At 47.3% G+C, this 20,416-nt stretch overlaps 2 pseudogenes; both read right to left on the bottom strand.

Annotated features, from left to right (window-relative positions):
• Positions 1-5,212: 5,212 nt before the first annotated feature.
• Positions 5,213-8,680, bottom strand: LOC133766347 (ferritin light chain-like; annotated as a pseudogene).
• A 9,874-nt stretch (positions 8,681-18,554) lies between these two features.
• LOC133766346 (U1 small nuclear ribonucleoprotein C-like) lies at positions 18,555-18,999 on the bottom strand (annotated as a pseudogene).
• Positions 19,000-20,416: the final 1,417 nt, after the last annotated feature.

Below are 20,416 nucleotides of genomic sequence, written 5' to 3'. Positions count from 1 at the left end.
ATTGCCCTGACATTCAGTTTGTAGTTCGTCAGGAGCTAAGGTATCCTGTGAAATCTTCCAGTTTTTGGAATCTTATAGTGGAGGCATCCTAAAAATATGTGAGCATAATCATTGGAGTGGTTACTAACAATTCCAGAGGCTCTATCCCCTTAACCCAATTTTGTGATTTGGTTTGACTGTAAAACATTTTTGCTGTTGATTTCTTGGTTTCATTTGTTGTTTTTAAACGTTGAGATTTTCATCAACCCTGATTCTGAAAACAGGACCTGCATGCCACTGGGTAACATTGACCCAGGGAGCCTGAGAAACACTGTGTGTAGCTGCAGATTCTTGTAAGACTTCTTTCTTCCTACCAACTTGTCAGATCCATCATGTAAAGGCTCTTCTTTGAAAGTCCTAGGTAGGTCAGGCCAGTGTTTTCAACACATACTTCTAAGATTGCAGCAATTTGTTCAAAGATTAATTTTCTACTTCAAGGATACTGAGATAAAAATTGAGTTGACGATAGCTCAGATACACAGTTAAATATTTAATTAGGCTGGGGTTGTTTGGTCTCAACCTGTCTGCCAGTTTTATTTCTTGGCTATTGAGCATAGATAACTATGAACTCTTACCAGTTTGTGGGGTGGCAGTTGGTCCCTTTTGCCATTAACAGTTATTAGGTTCACTTGGGCAGGTATATGTAGTTTCTACCAGGTATAAGTAGATAAAGACTATAGATAGGAAGACCACATAACTTTTCATCCAAAAAGAGATTTTCAAAGTGAGAGATGACACTACTGACAATTATGTGACCAACAGGATAAACAGGCCTTCTTCTGGGCCCAATGAGCTGGCTGTTCACGTTAGTCACAGCTCTCCTCCCTGCTGGGCTCTCTACCTACTGCTGTGCGATGATGAATTTGGCCACACCTACAAACATTAGCATGGAGTGATGTTGCCAATGTTTTGGGGGAACCTGGACAAGGTCAGCAAATCAGTGAAGGGAAGGGAGAGAGGACACCATGTTATGTGCTGCATGGCAACATTTTGGAGAACAAAAGGACTGCATTAGTATGCTGGTTCCGTCAGAATCTAAAGGAGCTGAAAATATCCCATCACCTGGTGATGTAATCATTGTCACGTAGCCCAGTGCATGATGGGTCTGCGAGGATGCCGGTGTAAACATTCTGCACTGCCAGCTGTATAGAAGTAGAGCACATACGGTTATGTACAGTGCATAATGCATACTAATAAACAACTATTGGGGATGGCACCATGGTGCAGCAGGTAAAGCCGCTGCCTGTAGCCCCAGCATCTCATATGGGTGACCATCCAGCTTCTCGCTAGTGGGAAAGCAGTGGAGGATGGCCCAAATGCTTGGGCCCCTGCATGCATGTGGGAGACCTAGAAGAAGCTCCTGGCTCCTGGCTTCAGCCTGGTCCAGTTCTGGCCGTTGTGGCCATTTTGAGAGTGAACTAGCGGATAGAGGCTCTCTCTCTCTCTGTAACTCTGCCTTTCAAATAAATAAAATAAATCTTAAAAAAAAAAAAAAAAAAAAAACAGTGCCGTGTGGCGCAGCAGGTTAACACCCTGGCCTGAAGCACCAGCATCCCATATGGGCGCTGGTTCAAGACCCAGCTGCTCCACTTCTGATCCAGCTCTCTGCTATGGCATGGGAAGCAGTAAAAGATGGCCTAAATGTTTGGGCCCCTGCACCCGCGTGGGAGACCTCAAAGAAGCTCCTGGCTCCTGGCTTCAGATCAGCGCAGCTCTGGCCATTGCGGCCAATTGGGGAGTGAACCATCAGATGGAAGACTTTCTCTCTCTCTCTCTCTCTGCCTCTCCTCTCTCTGTGTAACTCTGACTTTCAAATAAATAAATGAATCTTAAAGAAAAACAACTATGTTGAGGGGGGCATTGGGGCACAGCAGTTAAGCCACTGCTGAGGATACCTGCATCTCATATGGGAGTGCTGGTTCACATTGTGGCTGCTCATCTTCTGATCCAGCTTTCTGCTGTTGCATCCTGTGAGGCAGTGGATAACTGGAGTGCCTGGGCCTCTGCCACCCTTGTGGGAGACCCGGATGGAGTTCCTGGCTCCTGCCTTTGGCTTCAGGCAGCCTTGCCTATTGCACTCATTTGGGAAGTGAATCAGTGAAAGGAAGATCTGTCTCTGGCTTTGTCACTCTGCATTTCATGTAGATGAAAAGAAATAAACATTCTAAAAGAAGCTGTTACCAGTTTGTTTTTGTTGTTATTCTTTTTATGATTACTTTAGAGTGTATGCCTACTTATCAGACAACAGGTTTGTTATAAAATAGTATGCCATGTTAGGCGGGCAGCAGCCTCATACGTCTTGTGATTGCCTCAGAAGGCCACAGCGAGTGATTGACCAACACCACCTAGCTTTGTGTAAACTCACTTTGGAAGGGTAGCCCTGAGATGAGATCCTCTAAGGCATGCATTTGGCCTAGTGGTTAAGGTGCAGGTTGCTGCTTGCATCCCACATCATAGTACCCGGATTCCACACCTCGCTCCGGCTCCTGATTTCAGCTGCCTGCTAATGAAGAGGCAGCAATGATTTCTCAAAAAGTTGGGTTCCTGCCACCCGTGTGGAAGGCCTAAGTTGATTTCCTCTCTCTGGGCTTCAGCCTGGCCCGGTTCCAGCCACTGTGGACAATTAGTGGGTGAATGGGTAGATGGGTGTTCTGTCTGTCTACTTGTCTCTTCTCTCTGGAATGGGTGGAGATAACAAGTGAATGGCCAAGAGACAAAACTCAACTGATTTCCTATGTATCAGCAATAGTGTATAAGAATAATTGAAAGTTGAAATGGGGGTGGGGGAGATGACATCCCCTAGGGACACATTTCTCGGAGTGTGCCTCCACAGGTAAGGGACACATGACTGTACAATTATAATGTTTCTTTCAATGAAGAGCTCATGAAAGCCTAGCAGGTGGAGGCAGGCATCCAGCTTGGTGGATAAGGTCACACTTAGGACACCCTCATCCCATACCGGAGCACCTGGGTTTGAATTGGGCGGCTCCACTCCCTATACCAGCTCCCTGCTAATGCACACCCTGGGAAGTAGTAGCAGATGGTACAAGTAGTTGGGTCCCTGCCATCCACGTGGGACATTCACCTTGAGTTCCTGGCTCCTGACTTTGGCCTGGACTAGTCCTGACTGTTGTAGGCATTTGGGCAGTGAACCAGCAGATGAGAGCTCCCTCTTTCTGCCTTTCAAATACATACATTTAAATAAAATAAAATTGAACCTAGCAAGTGATTCCTGAAACCATCTACCTCCATTAGAGGGCACTAGGAGTGCAATTTTGCATCAGTGCATTTACTTTTAGAATGTTGCAATCTGTGTTAAATGAGGTAACACTGAATGGAGTTGGGAGGAATTCTCAAAGAAAAATCTGACTGTAGGGCAAGTGTGTGGCACAGCGAGTTAGGCTGCTGCTTGTGACGCTCCATAGCAGAGCACCAGTTTGAGTCCTTGTTGATCCACTTCCTATTCCACTCCCTACTAACGCACCCCACGAGGCAATAGAAGAGAGCCCAAGTGCTTGGGCCCCTGCCTCCTATGTGGGAGACCTGGATGGAGTTCCAGGCTCCTGGGTTTGGGCTGGCCCAACCCTGGCCATTGTGGCCATTTGGAGAGTGATCCTACAGATGGGAGACCTATCTCTCTCCGTCTCTCCTTCTCTCTCTGTCATTCTGCCTTTCAAATAAATAAATCTTAAGAAAGAGGGAAAAATATGGCTCCAGGAGATGGCCAGAAGACTGAGCTTATATACTCTCTGAGGCTACGCAGAGCAGAGGGGGTCTGGAGTATGTGGGGAGGGGCCGGTTCTGGGAAGAGGAGGGAGAAAAGGAAGGTAAGTCGGGGTGGTCACAGGCCAGTGGGAGTCTCTGCCAGGGGATGAGTGTTTCCAGTTGTGGCTCTCTTCCTGGAAGGGAGACATCATTACAATGGAAATTTCCCTTATACATATACATGTATGTGGGGATTTTTGTAGTTTATGTTTAGGCAGCTTGTGGGGGATGGGGGGTGAGCAGCTTTTCCTGCATCTACTGGTTCTCTCAATGGCCTTTAACCCAGAACAGTCCTTATGCCAAAGTGAGTCAGGCATTCTAGTGCCTTTTAATTCCAAGATCAACACCAGGATTGACGTCTCCAGGGTACTTAAATATTTACAGAAGTGTTTAAAGGCAGATTGTACTATATGCTAAGTCATAGAATAAGGGTCTCTGTGTTTTTACTTGTGAATAAGAAGCCATCCTCTCTGTGCACAAGCTGCTCAGGTTGAATTCATGGCTTGCCGCCCCCACCCCCCCCCCCCCGCCATATCTGAGAACCTGGGGCAATGCCTTGACCAGCAGCCTGATTGATCTCATGTGTGTTGAGCTGCAGCAACAGTTCCCATCACACGGGGTCACTAGGAGGATCACAAATCTCTTGGCTCCGTGACTAGTAGTCGGTGTGCAATAAATCTGTTATTTTTAAGCATGATTTACTTAAATTCCAATTGAGCACTCTCCAGATAGCTCTGTGATCCCTCTGCCTATAATCAATTCTTTCTACAGTAATCTACAGAGACCACTGTGTTAGAATCTGTTAGGCCATGGAGGCCTAAATCCCCAAAGTCTATGAAACTGGGTGCAGACAGAGAATCCAGAGCGGAATGGAATGTTTATGGCTCAGGAAAGCCCTGCACCTGGGACTTTCCAAACCGTCAACACTGTAGGCAGTTTGTCTGCAGATTTGTCTGGCTTCAAATCCCAGTTTTCTGTCTGGGTAGGCTGAACCCCCACTGTCCTTAACCCTACTTCCATTCTGTACCCCAAAATAAAGTCTTTTCTATGCTTCGCCTTCTCTGTACCCTAAAATCCGAAAACCTAGCACACTGCACTGTTTCAAGCTTCCAATTTTGTTCCAGGGCCAAGGCTCTGATTGTGGATTTGAGCACTGTGCACACACATCATGAGATTCCTTCCTGCATCTGTGTGTGTGTGTGTGTGTACAGCCAAAAGCTTTATTTCCATTTGGTCCCAGGCTTGGGAGAGGGCTCCAGGGCTGTTACAAAGCTGTCTCATGGCTGGAGGGACAGATTTCAGGCAGAAGCTCTTGATACCAGCAGGTGCCGAGAGCCCTCCCAAAGGCCACTGGGCTCTGGAGGCTCCTGGTGGCGCTTGGGGGTGAGCTGGTGGAAGACAGACTCGCTCAGTCCTGCCTGCAGAGGTTGGTTGGGTGGTCACCCAGCTTCTTGATGAGTGTCACCTCTGTTATGCCCAGATAAGTGGATCCCCAAGAAGTTATCAGCGACCCGATCACACCGAACTGCAAAAGCAAGGTTTATTTTAAAAGTACAAGCCGCGGCAGGGACCCCATCTGACCAGCCAACACAGCGGAGATCAGAGGAAGGCCCGGGTCTTTGTTTGGGGACACTTTTAAAGGGAAGATATGTCAGCAAGGCTTAGGGTGCGGGGCCTTTTGTGATTGGCAGGGCAGTTCCGGGTTGCTCTTAGTCGGGGGGCGGGGGGCGGTTGTCTCTGTTTGGCTTGGGTTCAGGGAGTTACCTCATTTGGTAATCTCTACTGAGCTGCCCTTGGTCTGCTGAGCTAGCTGTCCTTGGTAAGCTTTGATATCTCCGGAATGCCTGAATGCCTGCTGTTACAAGGACTCGGGTCTGCTACGGGAAACGGAGACTGCTTTTTATTTTATTTTTTTAAATGGAGTCACTTCGGCTCTTCAACCTCCTCATCTAGAAACTGCTTCTCTGAAAAGCCACAGAGATGAGGGTCTTTGTGGGCAGAACCCCAGGCAAACACATCCAAAGGGGCCTGATTCAGGTTTATCTCCAGGGCCAAGGCAGCTTCCGTGGCAGCTAGGGTTTTGCCTTACTCATCTTGAGTTGGCTTCCGCACATCCTGGAAGTGGGCGCGCTCGTGCTGGCTGAGTTGGTTTTGCATCTTCAAGAGATTCTCGGCACCCTTGTGTTTCATAGACCCATGACCTCCAGGGCCACATCACCAGGATGGAAATAGAGGCCCAGAGAGAGGTAAGAGTAGGAGGCGTGCAGGTGCAAATCAGTCAAGGGGTTGATGGTAGCCTCCATGTCGGTGCGGTAATTCTGGTGAATCTGAGAGGTCACGGTTGTCAGCAACAAGGAGATAAGCACAAAAACAGCGTTGGCTGGTCCTGGAAGCAGCGTGTGCCCTGGACGCCCTTGGAGGTGGCAGCTGGAGAGAAGATTGGCAGGGGATGGGGGACCAGAAGAGAGTTCCCTAGCCTGTTCCCTTCAAACACTGTTGTTTTTTTTTTAAGTATTTATTTATTTGAAAGTGAGAGTTACACAGAGAGAGATGGGGAGAGAGAGAGAGAGAGAGAGAGAGAGAGAGAGAGAGAGAGAGAAATGTCTTTCATCCACCGATTCACTTCCCAACTGGCTACAACGGCTGGAGCTACACCGATCCGAAGCCAGGAGCCACGAGCCACAAGCCTCTTCCGGGTCTCCCACATGGGTGCAGGGGCCCAAGGACTTAGGCCATCTTCTACTGCTTTCCCACGTCACAGCAGAGAGCTGGATCAGAAGTGGAGCAGCCGGGACTCGAACCGGCGCCCATATGGGATGCTGGCACTGCAGGTAGCGGCTTTACCAGTTACACCACAGCACCGGCCCCTAAACACTGTTGAAACAGTAAGAGATAAGTGCATAATTCTTCAGGTGCTCCCTTCCTTCCTTCACATCTTAATACTCAGAGCAGCACAGGACACACACTGGAAATTCTTGTTGAGTCTCATAGAAGAATTGAACTGAAAAACATTGTGTGTATTACAAGATGAATGAATGTGTGATTTTCAATGACAACAGCTCCCTGCTGTTGTACCTGGGACAGCAAGAGAGCAAGGCTCAAGCACTTGGGCCCCTGTACCCATGTGAGAGACCTGGAAGAAACTCCTGGCTCCTGGCTTTGGTCTGGCCCTGCCCCCGGGCCATTACAGCCATTTGGAGAGTGAATCAGTGGATGGAAGCTCTCTCTCTGTGTGACTCCCTCTGCCTCTCTGTAATTCTGCCTTTCAAATAAATAATAAGTCTTTTAAAAAGAGAAGACAGTTAAAACAACTGAATATTTTTATCCATGACACAATGTTGAAAAGTTTTAGGAAAGTACATACTTTGGATTTGCTTCTGTATTTGCTTTTTTTGACCAAAATTTTTATTAAAAGTGATTTCAAGTATGGAAGTTCCATTGAGTCATTCATTCAACAATATTAAAAAGGCAGGGTTAGAGGCAGTATCCTGGGCATTGGCTGCAGTGATATCTAATGTTAGAAATGTTCGTTTTTATTATTTATTTAGTTTCATTTATTTGAAAGTCAGAGAGACAGAGACACACAGAGTTATTTTTGTGTGTGAGACAATTTTTTATTTGCTCATTTCTTGCATGTGACGTATTCCTCAGTGGCATTCGTGGCTGAGACTCTTTGGTCCTTAATTACTACCCAACTGCAGCCAACCACTTTACAGGGTTTTCCCTCTCGGTCAAGTATACAGGGGCCCACCCATTCCCCAAGTTTCCTGTTGCCATCAGTCTTAATTAGAGGGGAGGAGAGCTCTTCTAGCTGCAAATTCACTGCCCTGAAGCCTTCAACAGTCTGGTTTGCACCAGGCCAAAGGAGCCCAGAACTCAGTCTGGGTCTCCCATGTGGCAGAGACCCAAGTACTTGAACCGTCATCTGTACCTCCCAGAGTGTGCATTAGCAGGGAGCTGGAATTGGAAGTAGAGCCAGAACTTGAACCCACTACTCCCACATGGGACACAGGTGTTAAAAGCAGTGGCTTAACAGCTGTGCCAAATGCCTACCTGCAGATGTTCATCTTTAAACTTAAGAGTTGTAGAAAAAAAACAGTTGTGTAAAAAAAACAGTTGTAGCAAGTTTGAACCAATAGCTATGAGAATGTTGCAGGTATAAAAAGTCAGAAATTCACACTTGAAAGATGCAGGAAAATGTTTAGCTATGTAAATGTAGATCAAACAATGAAATCTTTTGTTTGTATTTTCCTGCTTCATTTATGTTTTATAATATTTATTGGTATATGTTTGGTTACATATTCTGTAAAAACTACAATTTTTTGTTCCTGTTATTTACTTCCTGCCTATGCTCACTCTGGGAGGTACTGGTGATGGCTCAAGTACTTAGGTCACTGCCATCCATGTGGAAGATCCAGAATGAGTGTTGAGCTGCTGGCTTTGGCCTGGTTCAGCTCTGGTTGTTGCAGACATCTGGGGAGTGAACCAGAAGATGGGAGATCTCTATCTGTTTCTGTTTCTGCATCTCCCCACTCTGCCCCTCACCCCCGTCTGACTCGTTGCTGTGCAAATAAAGAAAAACAAAATCTCAAGGACAATCTATTTCATCATAAAATGCCTGCTTGTCTTACTCTCTGAAGGATCTGTGACCTCAGATCTGTGTTTAACAGAAGCTTGAAGATCTGTGGCAATGGGGGATTGTCACAGCTGACACTGAGTATCAGACATTTGGTTTTTCTGAAAGTCCTTTGATGTTTCTTAGCATTCAGTAAGGCATCGTCTTCCCCGGACCTACCACCTCACAGACTGCATCTCATCAACCGACCCTCGCACTCACCTCCTCCTTTTGCACCGTCTCCTGAAATGCAAACTTCATGGCTTAGTAGCTGTGATTTGGAAAGGGCAAGACTCCATAGGATGCAGCAGAAAACAATTCTGTTCTTTTTCCAGTAACACACTCAAACCCACCAGCCCCTTTGATAAAATACTGAGTGCCATAGCTCTTGCAATGTCCTCCATCATGTTAAATCTCAAGAATGCTTCAATTTCAATACCAAAGTTTTCCAAGCTGTTTAACACCCAGCATTCTTAAACGAACAAACAAACAAAAAAGCCCACATTGATTTATTTATTCGAAAGGTGGAGGTGGGGAGGAGGAGACAGAGAGGTGTTCTATCTGCTGGTTCAGTGCCCAAATGACCACAATGGCTGGGGCAGGTGCCCAAGTATTTGGGCCATCCTCTGCTGCTTTCCCAGGCACATTAGCAGGGAGCTGGATTGGAAGTGGAGCAGGCAGCCAGGGCTCCAACTCATGCTCTTTATGGGATGCCGTTGTCGCAGGCAGCAGCTCAACCTGCTGCCCACCAACCAGCATCTGAATTCCATACAGTTTCCTCAGTTACAGCCTTCAGCTGGGGAGGAAGGTGGCCAGCCTCTCCCTTTTTCCATCATGTGCTCTCCTCTTTCCCCTCTCAATATTCCTTGGCTACCTCTGAATCCTACAGAATTTGGTAAGAGGATGAAGTAGAAGCAAGAGGTTGGGGAAGTCTTACTTCACCGATACTCTGATAATCTATTCTCTGAGAGGTTTTTTTTTTTTTAAGATTTATTTATTTATTTGAAAGGCAGAATTAGAGAGAGAGAGAGAGAAGGAGGGAGGGAGGGAGAGAGAGAGAGAGAGAGAGAGAGAGAGAGAGAGAGATCTTCCATCTGTTGGTTCATTCCCCAAATGGCTGGAACAACCAGGAATGGACAGGGCTGAAGCCAGGTGCCAGGAGCTTCCTCTGGGTCTCCCATGTGGGTGCAGGGGGCTCTAGGACTTGGGTCATCTACCACTGCTTTCCCAGGCCATAGCAGAGAACTGGATTGGAAGTGGAGCAGCCGGGACCCAAACCGGCACTCTTAAGGGATGCTGGCACTGCAGGAGGCGGCTTTACCCTCTACGCCACAGCTCCAGCCCCAGCTCCAGCCCAGGCCATTGTTTAAAGTTGCTTCTTTATCAGGGAATGTATTCAAGGTTCTTGGGGGACCTCCCGTTGTTGGAGCTCTTGCATCTGAAGTTCCCCAAGGTGGGCAGTACCTCTTTGGGTGGCTGATTATAGCTTTTTTGGGTGCCCAGTTCTCTTTGGGTGAACCTACTTTAAATCCAGCTGCAGGATGACTTTATCTTGTGCATGGTCAACATCTCAAACTTAGTCCCAACAAACCACAGATGTAGACTGTGCCCAGAGCAACCACCTTTCCTCCTCCTTCTACCAGAGGAGCTAGCCAAACACGTAATTTTGATTTTAGGCTTTTTCAGCCATGAGCCTGGCATTACTGCTATTCCCTACAATATCCATGGATCTTGGGTTAAACTGTTCCACCAAAGTTCTCTTTAGGTCTCTAAACTTCACCCTTCTTTATTTATTTATTTGACAGGTAGAGTTATAGACAGTGAGAGAGAGACAGAGAGAAAAGTCTTCTTTCCTTTGGTTCACTCCCCAAATGGCCGCTACGGCCAGCGCTGTACTGATCTGAAGACAGGAGCCAGGTGCTTCTTCCCGATCTCCCATGAGGGTGCAGGGGCCCAAGCATTTGGGCCATTTCCTACGGAGAACTGGACTGGAAGAAGAGCAACCAGGACTAGAACCGGCGCCCATATGGGATGCTGGCACCACAGGCGGAGGATTAACCAAGTGAGCCACGGCACCGGCCCCACCTTCACCCTTTTTACACTCTTGAAGTGGATGTTGTCAACTGGCTGCTGGCTGTGAATCCTTTATAGGCCATTTCATACATCACACTGGAATATGCAGTGCTGTCTGCCTCTGTTTTATCCTGGGACTTTGGGAACATCAGGAAAATGAAAAAAGAATTCCCTTTTATTTCTTTTTTGAAGATTTATGTATTAAGAGGCAGAGTTACAGAAATAGAGGGGGTGGGGAGAGAGAGAGAGAGAGAATGAATCTTCTATCTGCTGATTCACTTCTCAAATGGCCACAATGGCAAGGGCTGGGCCAGGCTAAAACTGGGAGACAGAAGCTTCAACCAAGTCTCCCATGTGGGTGCAGGGGCCCAACAGACTTGCTTCTGCTGCTTTCCCAGGCACATTAGCAGAGAGCTGGATCAGAAGTGGAACAGCAGTACTCGAAACGGTACCCATATAGAATGCTGGCACTGCAGGCTTAGCCCACCGTGCCATAGCGCTGGTCCCTGAGAGTTCCCTTTTTTTTTTTTTTTTTTTTTTTTTGACAGGCAGAGTGGACAGTGAGAGAAAGAGACAGAGAGAAAGGTCTTCCTTTTGCCATTGGTTCACCCTCCAATGGCCGCCGCGGTACGCACGCTGCGGCCGGCGCACGGCACTGATCCGATGGCAGGAGCCAGGTGCTTATCCTGGTCTCCCATGGGGTGCAGGGCCCAATCACTTGGGTCATCCTCCACTGCACTCCCTGGCCACAGCAGAGAGCTGGCCTGGAAGAGGGGCAACCGGGACAGGATCGGTGCCCCGACCGGGACTAGAATCTGGTGTGCCGGCGCCGCAAGGCGGAGGATTAGCCTAGTGAGCCGCGGCGCCGGCGAGAGTTCCCTTTTAAAAGCCCATTTTATTTGATATACAGAACGACTTAGGTATCTTTGTGTCCTTATTAATACATGTTGGCTATTTCTGAAGATAATAAATCCAAAGTGACTTATCAACATTTTCACTGTGGTCTCCTTTTGAAGAATTTTGTACTTTTCATTTTATTTTTCTGTGTTTTCTTAATCCTGCTCTCAATATTTCTGTCTTTTCATCAGTGTCTCTTATTTGTGTTGCTTCCAATATTGATTTCATCTGTACCCTGGTTATATTTTATTTTATTCTCTTGTCCCTGTAACCTTAAATCTCTGCCTTGGGCTCTTGTTACTGCTTCATTTATGTTTTATAATATTTATGGGTATATGTTTGGTTACATATTCTGCCTGCTCTGGGGTTACACCATTCAGATCATTTTTCTTATTATTATATTTTCTATAAATAACCTAGTATGATTTCTTAACTCATCTTCTCAAAAAATTATATCCTTGGGAGTTGGTACTTAGCCTCGGGGTTAAGACACTTGCATCCCACCTGAGAATGCTTGGGTTCGACCCCTGGCTCCAGCTCCTGCCTCCAGCTTCCTGCTAATGCAGACCTTGGGAGGCAGCAGTGAAGGCTCAGATGGTTGGGGACTGGCCACTCACGTGGGAGGTGGAGATCGAGTTATTTGCTCCCAATTGTGGGAATTTGGGAGCTGAAGTACTGGATAGGAGCTCTCTCGTTCTTTCTCTCTACCTCTCAAAAATTTTTTAAAAAGTTCCAGTTATTGATATTTTTGCTAGCATACCCTGATAAAACCAAGTTGATTGCTGGTGAGGGGTGTGGTCCTTCTGAAAGTTAAAAGCAGGTCTTGCTCACTGTTCTCCTTCTGGATCTGAGCACAGTGCCTGGGCACAGGCTCTAGGCTCAAAAACATGTATTTGATGGGTGGGTCAACCTGATACCTTTGTGGAGGCAGACTGGTATAATGAGCCATAGTTTATTATATAAACCCAATTTTTAGTATAGCAATGAATTTGGTTGAGGTTAGCATTACTGTTGCAGAATGGTTCCTCTGAATTCCCTATCTCCCAGGGTCATTTTCACACAGTCTTAGATGGGGCAGGTTCTCTTCGCCATCTCCAAGGCACTTATTCTACTACAAGGCCATCCTGGGCTGCACAGCTGCTTTCTCTGGCTTCTGTCTTCTCTTCCACCATAGCCTCTCCCATGATGCTTTGCTCCAACTGTAGGCAAACTCAGGCCCTTCTTTAAAACCCCAAATTTTAGCTGATACCATGCACTGTAGCAATTGAATGAGATGTAAGGGAAGACTTGGTGTCCACAAGAACACAAACCAGAGTCTGGAAAATGGAGTGAAATTGCCCAACTGGCAAAATTTCCAAATTTAAACAGAAGTTTAAAGTCCAGTCTTCATCGATCCATGTGTCTCAATGGGCTTCCCCTGATTGTGAGGTGACATGGATTCAAACTGTGGTTTATGAAATATTCATAAAGTGTCTTCTACAACAGGCTGTAAACAGGCCCACCTAACCTTCACAGCAGGAACAGAGATGAGTTTTGTGATTCCCGCAGGCAGCAGCCGCCCTCAGCTCCAGGGACAGGCAGATCTCTGGGCTCTGAGGCTGTTCACTGCACAGACATGCAGAGAAAGGTAGACTGAAGCAAAAAGGCAATTCATGCTTCTGTCTCAGAAGACAGGCAAAAATCCAAGAGGCGAGTGGAGAACTGTCTCCCAATAGGAGTCAGACGGTGTCTCTGGAGGCTACCTTCGAGCATTTAAGATTTCTTGAGTTACGTTCAGAGGCAAAATTAGAATGCACTCCTCCTGCAAATTTATCCTTTAGAGTAGAACCTTTTTTTTTTTTTCCTGAAACACAGAGTTATGGAGAAAGAGGGCGAGGCAAAGAGAGAGAGAGAGAGAGAGAGAGAGAGAGAGAGAGGTCTTCCATCCACTGGTTCACTCCCCAAATGGCCGGCACCAGCCAAAGCCAGGAGCCAGGATCTTCTTCTGGGTCTCCCACATGGGTGTAGGGGCCCTGTTGGTGTTTTGCCATAATTGTCTGATGATCATCAGAAATTCTTTCAGATAGAGAAAACTGTCAGGGCTGGGGTTGTGGCATAGCAGGTTAAACCTCCGCCTGCAGTGCAGGCATCCCATATGGGTGCTGGTTCGAGTCTTCCTGCTCCACTTCTCTTTTTTTTTTTTTTTTTTTTTTGACAGAGTGGATAGTGAGAGAGAGAGACAGAGAGAAAGGTCTTCCTTTTTGCCATTGGTTCACCCTCCAATGGCCGCCGCAGCCGGCACGCTGCAACCGGCGTACCGCGCTGATCCGATGGCAGGAGCCAGGTGCTTCTCCTGGTCTCCCATGGGGTGCAGGGCCCAAGCACTTGGGCCATCCTCCACTGCACTCCCTGGCCACAGCAGAGAGCTGGCCTGGAAGAGGGGCAACCGGGACAGGATCGGTGCCCCGACCGGGACTAGAATCTGGTGTGCCGGCGCCGCAAGGCAGAGGATTAGCCTAGTGAGCTGCGGCGCCGGCCCTTGCTCCACTTCTGATCCAGCTCTCTGCTAATGCACCTGGGGAAGCAGCAGGTGCTTGTGCCCCTGCAATCCCGTGGGAGACCTGGAAGAAGCTCCTGGCTCCTGGCTTCGGCCTAGCCCAGTCCCATCCAATTGAGGCCATCTGGGGAGTAAACCAGTGGATGCGAGATCTCTCTCTCTGTCTCTCTTTTTCTCCGTAACTCTGCCTTTCAAACAAATAAATAACATCTTTAAAAGAAAACAAAAAGAAAATTATTCTGTGGTCCGGGTGTCCTCAAATGACTGAGAGAGCAGTTGCAGGGCTTCAACAGTCCCAGGATCTTTCTATCTGGGGAGGCTGGCACCTGGTTTACAGCTTGTTAGTTCCTTTTTCTTATTCACCATTTCGGCTTTGCATGCATTCTAGATGTTCTATATTTAGTGCAACTCTTCCCCCATAGGAGAGGCTATGATATTGTGGAGGATTTTTGACTCTTGCCAGGTAAGATAGCTTTTCCTTATTTATGACAGGAATATCACAGTGCTCGTGTTTTGTAGTATTTTTAATTCTCTCTTTTTTTGTGAGGTAGAATGATATAAAATAGAAAAGACACAATTTTAGAAAGAGAGAGAAAAGTTGATCTTCATTGAAGAAATTAAGCTCTGCATTGTATGGCAACTTGTGATTGTTGCATTAGAAATTAAAATTATGTCCTCCAGGTACATATGTGTGTGTGTGTGTGTACATATGTGTGATTACATTCTTTCTAGTTTGCAACATTAAGATACATAAATGTGAATATTCATTTAGTGATCCATAAAAATAGCTATTTTGAAAATTAAAATTCTTTGCAATGGTGGTGGGACTAGCATTTGGTGCAGCACGTTAAGCCACTGCTTGGGACACCTGCTTCCCCGACGGGAGTGCCTGAGCTGGAGTTGTAGCTCTGCTTGCAATCCAGCTCCCTGCCAATGCACCCAGGAAGGCAGTAGAAGATGGCCCAAGTGCTTGGATCCCTGCCACCCACACGGGGACCCAGATGGAACTCCCGGCTCCTGGTTTTGATGTGGTACAGCCTCAGTTCCAGGGGGCATTTGGGGAGTGAACCAGCAGATGGAAGATACCTCTCCCTCTCTCTGTCACTCTGCCTTTCAAACAAACAGATAAAGTTTAAAACAACATTGTCTCCGGTTGGTTGGAACTGATTATGGTTGATATACAACTTGTTAATTAAATTCAAGTTTTTACTTATGAAATTTTCTTAAAACATACATTTTCTTAAATCTTACATTGTTGCCACTTTGACTGTTAAGCTGTAAGCCTCCAGGCACTGCAGGAGGTGGGCTGTCAACCCATCAGGACCTGCGGCCACTCCTGAGAGCCCTTGTGAGTTGCTACCTACCTTGGCCACTTCACTGCTCTCAAGGGACTGCGCCAGGGGACAGCGCTGTGGCGCAGTGGGTTAATGCCCTGGCCAGAAGTGCTGGCATCCTATATGGGTGCCAGTTTGAGACCCGGCTGCTCCACTTCTGATCCAGCTCTCTGCTGTGGCCCAGGAGGGCAGTGGAGGATGGCCCAAGTGCTTGGGCCCTGCACCTGCATGGGAGACCAGGAGGAGGCTCGTAGCTCCAGGTTTCGGATCGGTGCAGCTCCGGCCATTGTTGCTAATTAGGGAATGAACCATCGGATGGAAGACCTCCCCCTCTCCCTCCCTCCCTCCCTCCCTTCCTCTCTCTCTCTCTCTCCCTCTGCCTCTCATCTCTCTGTTTAACTCTGACTTTCAAATAAATAAATAAATCTTTTTTTTTTAAAGAGGGGACTGCTCCATAGCCTTGACTATTTAGGAATCTGGCTTAGACAGAAAGCTAGGAAGAGACTCGTGTGTATAGATAGAGGTGTACACACACACACACGTGCACTGAGGAGAATGTGTCATGCATTTCCATTTCTTAATTCACAGAAAGCAATGCCATTGGGAAGAGGGTCAGAAGGCTCACGTTGGCAGATCTCATATTTGGCTTCTTGCAGTCAAGCTAACAAGGAAGCAAAATTAAGATCCAACTATCATTTGTGGTGTATAGAGTTGGAGTCAAGGGATTCTGTGATTTGAATCTCTGATAGCCTTGATCTACACCTGTCTCCATGAAGAAATATATATTGGATGGAGAATGAAGGGGTGAACTGTAAATAAATAATGTGTCTGAAGTTTATTAAAATGTAGATTTCTGGAACAGGGGACAAGAAAGTGATTGTAAGGAGGAGGAAGGAGGAAATCAATATTTGATACCAGTATTGGAGACAGTCTGTGTGAACACAAGGGAATGGATCAACTTAAAACCTACGAAACTTGTTCCCAGAGAGCCCAGGCTTGTGAGGGTACCTTAGGTCCAGGCTGGGGCCACCAGGGCCTCTGGATTCTGTGTCCTTGTGTCCTGGCATTGCCCCATCCACGGATGACCTTACTGTGAAATTCAGAGCCTTCTTAAGCTTCCTCACCAGAAAATGAAAGAATTCCCACCCAAGTGTTCTCTACTTTAGTATACAATTTGACGATTGGGGTTTCTGGTGTCAGGTGTTACAGTCATAGGTAATTGTGTGTGTTCTCCAAGTTAAAAACTTAGTGAAGGGTATTCTTTCCTGAAGGAGATCTCTCAGTGTGACCTGAAGAACAGCTCTAGATACGCCTCTGGTACGCAGTGTTTTAAATAAACGCGACTGAGACATAAGTGGGAAGTCATTAAGGCTCAGCTCTCGATTTCTTAGGAAACCAGAATGGAATCATTGCTCCTGCTGGACTGAAAGACCCCTAAATGTTCCTCAAACAATCAGAGTAACACAAAAAAAAAATTAATGTAAGTCACAGAATTTGAGCAAACAGTAAATGACTGGGAGATTTAGCTGTGCCATTAAAGATAATTATGTTGGGCCAGCGCCGTGGCCCATATGGGCATCAGATTCTAGTCCTGGTTGCTCCTCTTCCAGTCCAGCTCTCTGCTGTGGCCCGGGAAGCCAGTGGAGGGTGGCCCAAGTGCTTGGGCCCTGCACCCGCATAGGAGACCGGGGGGAAGCACCTGGCTCCTGGCTTTGGATAAGCGTAGTGCTGGCCGTGGCAGCCATCTGGGGGGTGAGCCAATAGGAGGAAGACCTTTCTCTCTGTCTCTCTAACTATCTATATCTCTACCTGTCCAAAAGAAAAGATAATATATTGGGGCCAGCGCTGTGGCGTAGCAGGTAAAGCTGCCACTTGCAGTGCTCACATGAGTGTTGGTTTGAGTCTCAGCTGCTTCACTTCCCATCTAGCTCTCTGCTATGGCCTGGGGAAGCAGCATGGGAGACCCGGAAAAAGCTCCTGGCTCCTGGTTTCGGATCAGCCCAGCTCTGGCCATTGCAGTCATCTGAGGAGTGAACCAGCAGATGGAAGACCTCTCTCTTTCTCTGTCTCTGTGTCTGCCTCTCTGTAACTCTGCCTTTCAAATAAATTAAAAAAAAACTTTAAAAAAGCTAATTATGACTAAGGCTGCACAGCATTTAAACAGGAGTTGTAAATGTGGGAAGTTCTGTGAAAAGGGGTAGTTGTATGAAGTTCGTCATGAAGAGGCACAGACGATTGCAAACTGCCGTGATGGCTGGAGATGTGCTGGTGGAAATCATGCCTCAGAAGCTCTTGTCACGGCCCTTGAAAGGGCTCATTCCTCTAGCAATCGTGTTTGCCTTGTCTTTTTAAGGAAAGAAGACTATCAGGGCCAGCGTTAAGCCGCCTGCGACACCAACATCCCATGTGAGCCTCAGTTCAAGTCTTCTGCTCCAGCTCCCTGCTAATGAGCCTAGGACAGCAATGGAAGATGGCCCAGGTGCCTGGGACTCCACCACCAACTTGGGAGACCCGGATGGAGTTCCTGGCTCCTGGCTTCACCTGGCCTGCCCAGACCATCATGGCCTCTCCCCCTCTCTCAGCTACTTTGCCTTTCAGATAAATCTTTTTTTTTTTTTTTTTTTTAAGGGAAGAGAATATTGAATGAATTAGGTGTTTTCAGGGCATTTCCAGAGGCTTTATTAGGGGAAATACAGGAAGTTAAGCAGAAAAATCATCCCAGCCCCTGAACATCCATCCCCATGGACCCAGAACTCCATTGCCTTTGGGGCCAGGCAGCCTCTTCCCTCAGTGACTCCACCCACCACTTCCTGTTCTCGTGAGGTTTCTGTCCAGATGCCCAGGATCCGCCTCCGATTCCTGTAGTGACTCTCGCTGCTTCTTCCCATGGCCACTCGTGTGTTTCAGCCCTCTGTGGGAGTCTCCCAGGTCTCTCTGTGGCTGCCTTCAAACACCCCAAGAGGAGGCTCTGGCTGCACCCACTCCTCCCAGGCCTGTGAGGAAGAATTGGCACCGGCCCCCTCACATGTGGGTCCCCTCCTCTTCTGATTACGGGCCAGAGGTTGCCAAACCGTTAATCCTCAGAATCACCTGGTGAGTATTTTATTTATTTTTTAACTAAAAGAGTTGACGATTTCATTTTCACTTCCTCCCTCCAAAACTACTGTCTCCTTGATGGGAAGGGGGAGCAAGTCTTCCTTGTCATGCTGTAAGAAAACACCAGAGTCACAGCACCATGACCTCCTGGTAAAGCAGAACAGGTGACATAGACCGACTGTAAAGAGGCCTCCCCTCTCTATGTGTCTGGCAGGGTCATTCCTGGCCGAGTGGGCCCCTTCATGGAACGGGTGCGAGGTCTCTTCAGGTGGCCCCTGGCATCAGTGGCATGTGGCCTCCCAAGGGTGGCCTCATTCCAGGAGCAGGTCCCACTGGCATCATCCCAGCAGGAGGAGGGCATCAACTAGGCCCTCTCAGATGGGGAGCTGGCGGAGGAGGACCCGGAGACTCGGGGGGCCATGGGGTCATCGCCCTGCAGGAGGAGGAGCAAGAACGGAGTTGGAGGCGTCTTTCCTGGTTGAAACCCAGCTGTTGTCAGTCAGGCTCTGAGCCTGCTCCTCCCCCCATTTCTGATGGAAGTCTTTCACGTTCTGTTTGTGTTTCCTAACACTGCTGTGTGCCTCTCTCACAGGTGGAGAGTAGGCGAGGTACGGATTGCAGTGGTCACAGTAAAACTTGGGCATGTTGCTCCCCAGGCTGTTGGCCACTCTGGAAACGACGCCAAACCTGGTGAGTGTTTTAAACTGCAGATCACGCTTTCCCCTCCAGGAATTTGATTCAGTGGTTCTGGGCTGGTTCCCGTAAAGGCTTGATTATAAGCGTCTCTAGAGGCGTCTGAAATACTGCTGTTGATGACTGTCTTTGTGTCCAGCACACATTTCTGGTCTAATTGGTTACGTTTCGATTTGCAGGATCAAACTACCCAAGGAATGAAGGGACTTGAGTTAGCTGCTGTTCGAGAAGACCGCTTGGAACTGGCAGGTCCTTTGTGGCCTGAGCTTGCTGAGGTGCCCTGCTGGGAGTGTTTGTAGGTGTTCATCCGAGGTAGGTTAAAGGCCCATAGCAGGAGATGAATTTTAGAGTAGAGGCACAGAGCTTGTGGTCTTGCAGTGCTGTGCTCCTGACGCTCAGAGATGAGCTGTCGTCTCTGGAACTCCTCTTCTGTGTCTCTGATCTGGTAGCCTGCTTGTCTGAAACTTCTAAGTCCAGAGGCAGCTCTGGTGTTTGTCCATGGAACTAAGGTCTATAATGCAAGCTCTTGGGAAATTAAGGTAGGGAGGTGGACAGAAGGAATCAACGTTACTTAAAAGATCTTCAATGTGACATGTTTACCGCAAGTCACTGAGTTTTCTTCAAAAGACGCAGCGATGTCCTTCACTTTCAGGGTGGCGTTTTCTATGCTGCATGATCTATAGAGGCCAGGCAGTGAAACAGGTGAAACTAATACTAATACATTTAGGTAGAAGGGTTCGTTGGCAAGTAATGTGTTAGCTAACCGAAAGCGAAAGTGTTAGTATAGGCCTGTTGCAGTGCAAATGGCCCTGTGACAGGAGGGGAGAACTTACAGTCTGCTTTGCAGTTATTGTTATGTGGCCTTGAAGGAAAACATGACCTGGGTGGTGTTTATTGAAGCTGTGCTAAGATGCTGGCATGAGGAGCATATTTATTTGTACCCTTTTGGTGGCAAATGAGGAAACCAAATCAAGTCAGAACAAGGATAATTGGAAACATGACTACCAACAGTTGCAAACCCCTTACAGTTTATAGCTTCTGATTTTATACATCTAGATTATTCTATATCTGTGTATTTTATAAAACTCTCTATGTAGAATCTAGAGATTCTATTTATTTATAGATTTATAATGTTTATAATAGATTCTGTCTTTTTCCTTCTTGGTCCCAAGACCCCAAGTCCCTCCTTGATCTCACTTGAGTCAGGTCTGTGCCTCTGGCCAATCGCCTGTGGCCAAGAGGCAAGAATAGGGAGTTGAATGATTCCTAGAGAAAGAACGGAGCACAGGGAGAGGCTGTGGAGATCAGGCTGCAAGGATAACATGGGGACGTCTAGAAAGAAAGAAGGAAAGAGAAAAGAAATGTGGA

This window comes from Lepus europaeus, chromosome 9, assembly GCF_033115175.1.
Source record: "Lepus europaeus isolate LE1 chromosome 9, mLepTim1.pri, whole genome shotgun sequence".
In the NCBI taxonomy this organism is placed as follows: Eukaryota; Metazoa; Chordata; class Mammalia; order Lagomorpha; family Leporidae; genus Lepus; species Lepus europaeus.
The sequence above is the reverse complement of the archived record's forward strand: the minus strand, read 5'-3'. Positions and strand labels throughout refer to the sequence as shown.